Source organism: Larus michahellis, chromosome 1 (assembly GCF_964199755.1).
Source record: "Larus michahellis chromosome 1, bLarMic1.1, whole genome shotgun sequence".
NCBI classification, from domain to species: Eukaryota; Metazoa; Chordata; class Aves; order Charadriiformes; family Laridae; genus Larus; species Larus michahellis.
The window spans coordinates 97,296,734-97,306,886 of NC_133896.1; the positions used below are offsets into that span (position 1 = coordinate 97,296,734).

The window sequence follows — 10,153 nt, forward strand, 5'->3', positions numbered from 1 at the left end:
TGTGTTATTCTTTTTTTAAAAAAAAAAAGTTATTTATGAAATGTCACAAACACTGGACTGTGAGTTTGTGTGGAAGCATTTTACCACCCTGTGTCTTCATAGAGCTGTTGGTGATCCTACTTCTCATTACTCTGCCTTATGAATTCCTGAGCAAATTGGGGGAGGGGGGGAATGGTAGGAGGGGGAGAGAGGAACTAAATGCATTTTTGAGGCAGAGACTCGGGGCGGGGGGGAATGCAAAACAGCGTTTTGGAATCCCAAAGCCAGGCCATCAGCTCTACTTCTTCTCCCATCTACCACAGGAATGAGAAAGGCTTACAGTCACTGGCAGAGGAAAAAACACTCGTGGTACCTAGACGTGGTGAGGTGCAAGGGGTTAAGTGACTGAGAGCCGCGATGCTCATAATCACCTCTGTAAATGACATCCCAGTTTCTCAGTCAGCAGCTCCCCTTGTTTGCCTGTCATCAGGCTTTTGTGACCAACTCACCAACCAAACTGAAACTGCGAGGATGGTTTGCGTTTCCAGTTGCTAATCAAGCCTTTTTGGCTCCCCAGCAGTGGGAGTGACCAGAGGGGAGCACTGCTCAGTCTGATCACTGGTTCTGGATTTGAGGAGAAGTAGAGGCTGAGGGCGACCCAAGAGGTGTGCCACGTTCTCGATTTTTGAAGAATGGGCTTAAAAAGAGTAAAGCAGTGCTCCAGGCACTCATGGGACTAGAGAAAAGGGAAGGAGGAAGACACCAACAGCCATCACAAAAACTGGAGATATGTAACTGGGCTACATTCGAGACCAACCAGACTCTTTTCCTTCCTGGACAATAACGCAGCCAAATCTTGAGACTGTCAAGCAGACAGAAAGCTGAATGTGGCCTTCATTTCTCCTGCCTTTCCTTTTTATTCTCCCTCTTCCTTTGCCCTGAGATTTCTTCTCAGTGAGCACCTGCTCCACTGAGCACTTTTTTGCCCTCCACCTAAACTGCCCTTGCTTTCAAAATGTGGGTTCAGTCAGGACTGAGTAAAATCATGTGCCTTCTTTTTCCCCTTTTGTAATTATACCAACCTCCTCCCCTTCCCCAACTTAACACGAGTGAGAGAGGCAGGAGGAGGCTCTTCAGAAGTGCTACTTGTCTATAGGTGTCCAGCAAAACAGTAAGGTGTGGTGGTGAGGGGAAGGGGAGCGGAGAGATGCTATTAGCTCCTTTCCCTTTCCACACGTAGCAGGTCTTTCCAAGGAGACAGCCTCTACCACCACCTCCTCAGATGCTCCTCTCTCCTACAGAGCAGTCGTAGTGGGCGTGGGGTGGCTCTTCTCTCCCATTCCAATCCTGGCCAAGTGAAGCACTCGCTTGATTTCAATTCATGCCGTTTGCAGGCAGTTACATCGACAAGACAAATGCAGTTTGTGGCCTTATCAAGACTTCTAAACCACTAAAAGAAATAAAAGGCAACTCAATTCCCACCCAAGGTTTGTGTCACTTCTAAAAATCCAGTCCGTAGCAGTTTAGACTCCTTTAATCTCAGTCCATTTTAATGATGGTGGCTAAACTGACCAAACGAGCTTAAACGCTAGACCGTCTGGTCTCATGCTTCCTTTGCTATAACCCCTACTGTCTGCTTGCTTTTCTTACATTCTACTGTATTCTCTGCTTTAAGAGACAGCCCTAGCCTTGGGTGAAAGGTGAGAGGAGCCAGTGGCATCCTGGCTCAGGGAAGGTAGTTGATGGATCGTTTTCAGTGCTTTAGCAGGAGAAAGATATACCAGCTGCCACAGCAAATGCATATTGTGATGGGCTGAGTGCAGTGTTTTTAGGGCCAATAAACCCCACTCAGTTACTGAAACATGGCTTATTCCCAGGTCAAAACCATGGAGAGAAAACAGCATGTTGGCATAACGGAAAAGCAGCTTGCAATCCACAGCTGCTTGCGGGCAAAGGAGGTCCAGGTAAAAAGACAGGGACCCAACTGCCGCCTGGTTTCCCGGCAGACTTGCCCACTGCACGGTCAGCATCCCTGGCTCCACAGAGGAGCCAGCTGCACTGTAGAGGCTTTTCTGATTTTATGAATCAGTGCAAAGCAGTAGCCGCCCCGCCCCACCAAGTCGTGTCCATCTGGTGGGCCAGCACGGGGCTGGGCGCCCACCTATGCTGCTCCTCGGCACAGCAGGGAGCTCTACGCAGGCTTTCCAGGCGTTTGCCCTTTTAGAAATCCATCTGTAAAACCTGGGTGATGGGGATTTATTCTTTAGGCTGGGCTTTAGAGCTAGGGAGGCGCAGCAGGGGAGCAGCGTGTTTATTCCTCCTCCCCACTAGCAGCCTGCATGTGTGCACGTATGTACAAAGGGTGTATTCCTACCCACCTTTGGTGCTGATGAACTTCAGACGTTTGTCCAAGGTCTACTTTTGACACACTTAGAGAAGATAAGAATAGACCCTCTCACATGCAATATTTCCCCCACAAAAGGGAGGGAGGGGGAGGAGAGCAGTGCAGGCGGGCGGGATTGTTAAGGTTGGATTATTTTGCATCTTTTATAAAACTGTAATTTCAACAGTGCCTTATTCCTAATAGATGCTGGCACTTGGGACACACACACAAAGTACCGATGAAAGACAGAACTAGGGAGAGTCAGATGTGTACATCTGTAACAGAGGTCATTAATCATCATAAAGGAAGCTGTACTGGGAATGACACAGCTATGTCGGAATTGAGAACAGTTCAAATATTCAACCTCTAAAGCAATTTCCCTTCCACCACCTCCTGCCTTCCCTCCTTGCCAATGGTGCTGCCCAAGAATAGCTGCCTACACCGAGGCCTGTCACTGCCCCATTTGCTTTTGGCTTTGTCGAGTCCGAGGAGTTTAGCGTAGTCAAGCTTTCCACTGCTATTGTGTTTTCCATGGGGTATGTGAATGCCAGTTATTTTGCTTTAAATGCACTTTAAAAAAAAAAAAAAAAAAGTCAAATCAAAGCTCCAGACTGTTTCAAATACATAGGGGAAGACAGTGCATATGTGTTTGAACCCAGTTCACTTTATCTCCAGTTAAAATGTACTCCATGCAGTGTGTATGTATAGAACAATGTGTACGCATACAAACACACACGTCAACCTTAAATATCAGCAGACTAACCTTTCTCCTTAAGCTCATGAAACCAGATGCTACACAAACACAGCAGCAGCAGAGGAATTGCGGTTGGGCTCTTGAAACAGATCACAAAAAATAAAAACAACTACTTGATCCTTTCTGTACGTTCAATAATTACAGAAGGAATTTGGGTTGTAACCAGAATAAAAAGGAACGGTGCTAACTGAGTGAACGGGCAAAAAAAAAAAAAAAAGACAAAAACAAAAACTCAGCCCAATAACGCAGTTTGACTTTTACACTAATTCTCACATTGGGTTGGTTTGTTACTTTTTTTTTTGTTTTATATGAAAAAAAAAATTGCATCTAAACTGATCCACCACAACAAATTAAAAAAAAAAAAAAGAAGCAAACAAACAAAAACGCATCCTGCCCTGAGGAAGCTCTTGTTTATGGAGGATGTCAGAAGTCTCAAAACTCTTGGCCTTGCTCTCACATACCACATGCTCAATCAGTCCTTTTTTTTAAAATGTCTGAAACTGAAAAAAGAAAAAAAGAGGAAAAAAAAAAAAAAAGAAAAAAAAAAACCTTTTTGAAGCACCTTAACGTGGCTTCCCATTCCAGGAGTGGGAGCCGCCTTTTTTTCTTTGAGCACCTTACTGATGTGTTAATGCTATCTGCTGTCTTTTTGTTACCGGGGGGCTGAGCGGCTGGCTGTCGGCAGGTACAGGCGAGGGAGCGGGGGGGCGAGGGTAGGGCCGGGGGGCACATGCCGCTGCGCTGCGCTGGCCCCACTGTGCGCGGGGTGGGTGGGGGGCCACGGCCTTTCTGCAAAACGCTACACACGCACACCTGAGCGCGCAGCTCCATCCACCTTCCCATTCCCGGCGGCGGCACGGGCTTGAATCCCAGGCAGAGATTTCTTGGACGGTCTTTGGTGTGTCGTGCACGGAGGGGAGGAGAGGGAGGAGGAGGGGAGAAAGAAGTCAAGCTAAATGGTGAACTTGTGCGTGCGGATGTGCGAAAATAAACCGTGACATCTTCTTCTTGGGGACAAAGAAATCCCCAGCAGTCATTCGATGCTGAATGAATGGGAAACTGCACCCAAGCCTAAGTCCTGGGGTCTTTATGCCGGCAACCGCCGATGCCGAGATCGGCGGCCGTCTTGCCGGCATGGAGACTTCAGGATTTGGCCCCAGAGTGGTGGAGATCCTCCGCAGGAGACGGGTCTCTGCCGGTACCGATGCGTGTTGCCATGGTCTTATACCCATCTGCACACCCGCGTGCGTGCTGCCGCCTGCACACACCCTCCCCCACACACACACCCCCACACCCCCACCCGCCCACCGCTGTACAGGCATCTCTCGAGAAACATGGTTTGTGACGATGTGAAGAGCAGGTCAAAAGTTTTGAGGGGTTAAGTTCCTTTTTTTTCTCTCATTATACTCTGTAAATGGTATGTCAGTTATCAAAAACAAGCAAATAGAAAATTGTTTTAAAAAAAAAAAAATACCTTGCATACGCCTTTTCTATCAAGTGCTTTAAAATATAGAATAAATACACACATCCTGCCAGTTTTTTCTTACAGTGAGAGTATCCTTACCTGCCATTTAATATTAGCCTCGTATTTTTCTCACGTATATTTACCTGTGACTTGTATTTGTTATTTAAAACAGGAAAAAAAAAAGAAAAAAAGAAAATTAACTGTAGCGCTTCATTATACTATATTATTATTATTATTATTGTGACATTTTGGAATACTGTGAAGTTTTATCTCTTGCATATACTTTATACGGAAGTATTACGCCTTAAAAAAATACGGAAATAAATTTTACAAGGTTTCTGTTTTGTGTGGAAGAGTAATTGATGTTGCTAAGAATGATGTTTGTTTTTTGTTTTTTTTTTTAATGTTACCAGCACTTTTTTTGTAAGTTTCACTTTCTGAGGTATTGTACAAGTTCACACTGTTTGTGAAGTTTGAATATGAAGGAATAATTAAAAAAAAAAAAAAAAAAGACAAAAGAACGTGGCAGGTGTCTTTGTGCGTTTCATTTTCTCTGGAGGACCGGGAAGGTGGATGGCGAGAGTCCTGCGGAGCACTCAGCTCTGAGGCAGCGTGGCATGGGCCCTGCTGGCCGCTGTCGGCAAGGTCAGCCAAAAACTGTATCGTGTTGGGATCAGTGTCGAGGCGGAACATCAGCAGTATTTGATGGTGTGGCCTAGAAGGCTGGGGTATGGGCATCTGAGATGCCGCTCAGAGAGAAAATGAATGACTTCCCATTCTTCCGATTTTAAGCAACGCAGCGCTAAGTCTACGAAAGGAGGGCGTTTCACTTGCTCAGCCCTTGCCACCCCCCTCCAAATATCAGAAACGTATTCTGCCTGTCGGTTCAGACTCTGGCGGAGCGAAGTGCTCCTGGGGAGCGGCAGGATCTGCGCTCACTCCGAAGGGTCTCGTTTCCCCTTCCTGACAGGGACTAGTCAGTCCTCTCGTTTCAATAATTTTTTTTCCTCCTCAATCATTACAACAAGCACATTAAAAAGACAGCCCTGAAAGCTACTCGTTACTGTGTTGAATGGTGGCAAAGGACACCAGCTGAGGGTTCATGCTGTTCACTAATGATTTTTCCTCCCAATCCGAAGTTGAAATGGTCAAAATCCCCCAGGCGCTGGGTGCAAGAGACGTTGCTGGATGAAATAGGCACAAGTGCTACATTTAAGCAACTTTTAAAAGCAAATTTTGTCAAAAAATTTTGGTTTGCATACTTTAAAAGTTATGGAAGGTGTAAGCAGTTCTGCCCTTCAGCTTTGTCCTTTCAGCCCTGCCATTTTCATAGTGGATGTCATTCTTAACTTTCCATACATTCATCACGCTTTTCCCTCCGGTACCAGTTCACCACTGAGTCGCAATATCCCAAGTCTGATGAATTCCATTAAATACATTGAGTAGTCAAGCCCTACCGAACTCACTCCCAAGTCACGCTTGAGACAATGCCATAAAAATACAGAAAAGGTTGCTGCAAGTTATGGAAGTGATGTAAAAAACAGGGCACAGAATTGCCAATACCAGAATTGGATGTGCAGACCTATGCTGAGTTCCTGCTCACTGCCCAAACTCTGCTCCTGTTTAACCAAAACCATATTGGATCTAGAAAATTTTGTTTCGAGGTCACATATTGCAATCAGCTAGGTTTACGTTTGGATAATCAGCTTTCTGCTTGGAGCAGACTGGGGGACCCCAGGTGATACCGAGGTACCCTATCTTAATTTCATCCTTGCGAAAATTAGAACCATTTAGTCCTTTTGTTTTCTGCTGTATGCAAAACAATTATCTTCTTCATTTTCCATAATGGTACGAAGGACAACTGTCCCCTCAGTCCTCTGACCCATGAGCGGTAGAAAGGAAGGGATCGTTCCACCTGGGAGAAACCATGGTAGATGACTCTCTCCATGAACAGCTCCGAGGGGCATTTTAGCATGGAACTAAAATCCTGTGTCTCAGCCACCATCAGCAAAAGTGCCAAGCTATCTCGTGTCTAACACCTCACACCTCCCTCTGAGTCAGGAGGACAAATATGCAGAGATCAGCTCTGGACACTGAGGTTTGCTGGGCCATGGGTGGCCCAAGCCACAGCCTTGCCAGGCAGGTCCCCTGTGTGTCCCCGGCAGTGGGCTGAGACGACAAGAACCCGAGCTTGGTCCTACCTGCCCTCTTAGCTGAGAGGCCTTGCTGTCACCGTCATTCACGACACACATTGGTCACTTGCCTTCTCACCCTCCCTGCTAGCCCTTCAGTGGGGGCCTCCACCAGTTTGCCTTTCAGCCAGTCCCACAATAGTCTCACTGATTTCCACCACACAGCTCCTTTTCCTGCATCCACCACAACCCTCTCCCAACCTCTGGACCCGCTTTTATAGACCTGGGAGAAGCCAGGCAGGCCCGGATACAACTGATGCCAGGAACAACAGGGTTGATCTCGAGTCCGCACGCTCTCCGCTCTCAGCCTTGCCCTCCTCTCTCTTCACCAAATCAGTCCATTTTTAGTGCACTGCTCACACTACTGACGTGGCTTTTGTAGTGCAAGACAAAAGGTCTTGCATGAACATGTTCTTGCATGAACAATGCTCAGGTTCACTATCAGCCCCCTTCTGCACTCTGCTGCTCCAGGCTGACACTGACCTTTCCTCTGCCGTGGTGCCTGGTCCCCTGGTGACCCTCCAAGGTAGATTCCTTCTCAAACCAAACTGCTCCACAGCAGAGAAGACACACACACACACACATGATCACTGAAACCACCAAGATTCCTCAGGCTGCAGGCAGGACTGCTACTAGGGTTTCAGTGAGTTTGGGCAATGTATTTGTCTGACTGGGTAATACTGTCTCATGAGGAGATTTTTGGGTGGGAGTTCAGTGGGGGAGTAAAGAAGATAAGGGGAACAGAGGTGATTCAGGGCCCTATACCAACCCCATAGGCTGGAGCTCTCCTAAGAGGTGTCACACACTCAGTTGATGAAGGAGAAGCTCCCACAGGAAACCTGTCCCCAGTCAAGGAAGAAATAAAGCCTCCCGAGCTGTGCCCTCACCTTTGGTCTGTGAGGGAGAGGAGGGTCCCTTGTGGCTTCTGTATGTGCAGCTGTAAAATATGCTGGCACACTTAGACACACAAGATAAGATAAGCTGAAAATGAGGATCCTGACATGAGCATCTCCTCAGAATGGCACCTGTCGTAGTTGGGAGTGGGAGAACTGGGAAATTGCCTGGAAATAGGCTTCTGGGAAGCCACTGCATGTCCTCAGGAAGCACTTAGAAGGACATGGGGACGTCTCACACATACACACACGCATGCATGCACATGCAGACATTCATTTTTACCATCACACAGCTCAGCCCTCTTGGTGACTTGGACCTCAGGCCCCAAAGAGGATCAGAAGATGCAGTTGAACACAAAAGCACAGAATTAGGGTGAGTTCAAGACCGTCCTTCAGATTTGCGAAGGTCAGGAACTTTTGGGCAGGAGGCATTTGTTTCGGTTTGAAACGCTCAGCTAAAAGTCTGCTGGCTGTGGAGATCCTCCAGCTGCCTGCCAAGCGCTGGGCTGGCGAGGTGCCACCCCAGGACTCAGGTGTGTTCAGCCAGGGTCTGGGCTGGTTGCTTGGCCCAACATGTGACACTGGATGCTCACCAGTGGCCCCCCCAGTACGATAAGAGATAATAATAACTGCTAAATTACATGTCAAAGAGCACATGGGTGTATTGGGCGTCCTGTATAAGCAGATTGCAGAGAGGGGTGGAAAAGGGTAGAGGAAGGGGGAAAAAAGAAATCTTAGACGTTCTGTTTCTGCCTGGTTTTGAACCAGGGACCTTTCGCGTGTTAGGCGAATGTGATAACCACTACACTACAGAAACCTGGAAATGATGTTCCTGGAGGTCATATTTGTCGGAATTCAGAATAAAGGTTGTTCCACCAATTTTTTTCCATTCCCAGTGATATTTCCCACATCCACTTGCCTTTTTTTTTTTCCTTCTTCTGTTTCTTTCTTTTTTTCTCTCATCTTCCAAAAGCACCAACCACAAAACCATTATCCCTCCCTCTTCACCGACACCCATCCAGGCCACCCTTCTTCATGATTTCTTAAGGGTGCTCAAAGCAGTGGACACAACTAAGGGAAATCCAACACATGCTGCTTTTGACAGCCAGAGGGAATTCCCCAATTAAAACTGGTTTTTAAGGGAGGAAACACAGCATAAAGACACCTTCCCAGAGATACCCCAAAAAAGGGAGTAGGACTCTCCAGCCATCGCTTTGCAAGGGGCATGGCCAAGGTCTCCCTCTCCAGTTGGCCAAACCAGAGCTAAGTGACGCTAGTGTGTCACCAGCCCCATGCAGAATGGCCCAACTCCTTTAATATCTGCAGGACAGGGAGGGGAAAAACCATCAAAATAATGTTTCTGCCCGGTTTCGAACCGGGGACCTTTCGCGTGTGAGGCGAACGTGATAACCACTACACTACAGAAACAGGGTGAATTTAGGGTTTTGCACCATACCTACAATAGGATGAACCCCATTTCCTTCACTGGGTGCTCCCAAGTACCCCAAATCCCTCTGGGAAATGCACCTCTTTCCCATGTTGCTCCTCCCAACCCAGACCCCAGACTCGCTTGGTTTTAGCCCATTTTCTCTGCCTGTTGCTCTCCACCTTTTGGAGCATCACCCGAAGCACAGAGCTGCCCTGCTGCCCGCAAGGGGTTTGCACACTCAGTCACACATTAGCCTTAAACGCAAAAAAAGGTCTTCAACTCAAAACCTTGCAGAAGCAGCCTCATATTTTTCCAGAAAACACTAAAAAAAAACAAGCCACTTGCTTCTGCTGCCCCATCCAGAGATAATGCCTTTATGCTCCAATCAGGCATTTAATCTGATTTGGTTTTAGGTTGGGTTCCTCCAAAATAAACCCCAAGGGAAAGAAAAGGGGTCAGTTCTGCTGCTGAATATTAATGCAATTTTTGCAAGAATCAAAGCATTCATATGTATATTACACATATACATATATTCAAAGTTAGATATAGGTGTGCATTGCGACATAGAAAATTGTTTTCTCGCGCTGATGGCCCTTCTCGCCTTTTGATGTCCAGCCCCGCTGCTCTGTGTTTGGAAGCAATGTTTTGCTGAAGGGCGTGAATGAGTGAAGGGACACAGGTGACAAATGTTAGTGAGCCCTGCCTTGTTGAGTTCGTTCGTGCTTCCAACAATCCTAGATGGGCTGGGCCACGGCCAGGGCTCTCCTTCACCTGCTGGGATGAAGTAGCAGCCTAAATCTACCAGCGGTGCGTGTACCCCCCTCTCCAGACTGCAAGACTGGCAAAGTGAGTCCAGCATCGGGTTCCTGAGCTAAACACCTGCAGGCATCTCTGTCCAGGCCTATATGTCCAGACGCCCAACAACAGGGAGAAACGGCTGAGCGTATTGATCGTGCAAGGGTCATACATCAAACCATACCATAAGGCAGGGACGCAACATCAAACAACCCTCTCCGGAGTCACCAGAAACAGCCAACAGCCTTTCCTAGCCCACCAGC

At 47.3% G+C, this 10,153-nt stretch overlaps 2 non-coding genes across 2 annotated transcripts; both read right to left on the reverse strand.

Moving 5' to 3' along the window:
- Window positions 1-8,410: 8,410 nt before the first annotated feature.
- TRNAV-AAC (transfer RNA valine (anticodon AAC)) lies at window positions 8,411-8,483 on the reverse strand. The gene has a single exon. It is a non-coding gene; the product is annotated as a tRNA-Val (tRNA).
- Window positions 8,484-9,021: 538 nt separating this feature from the next.
- On the reverse strand, window positions 9,022-9,094 carry TRNAV-CAC (transfer RNA valine (anticodon CAC)). The gene has a single exon. It is a non-coding gene; the product is annotated as a tRNA-Val (tRNA).
- Between the last annotated feature and the right edge of the window lie 1,059 nt (window positions 9,095-10,153).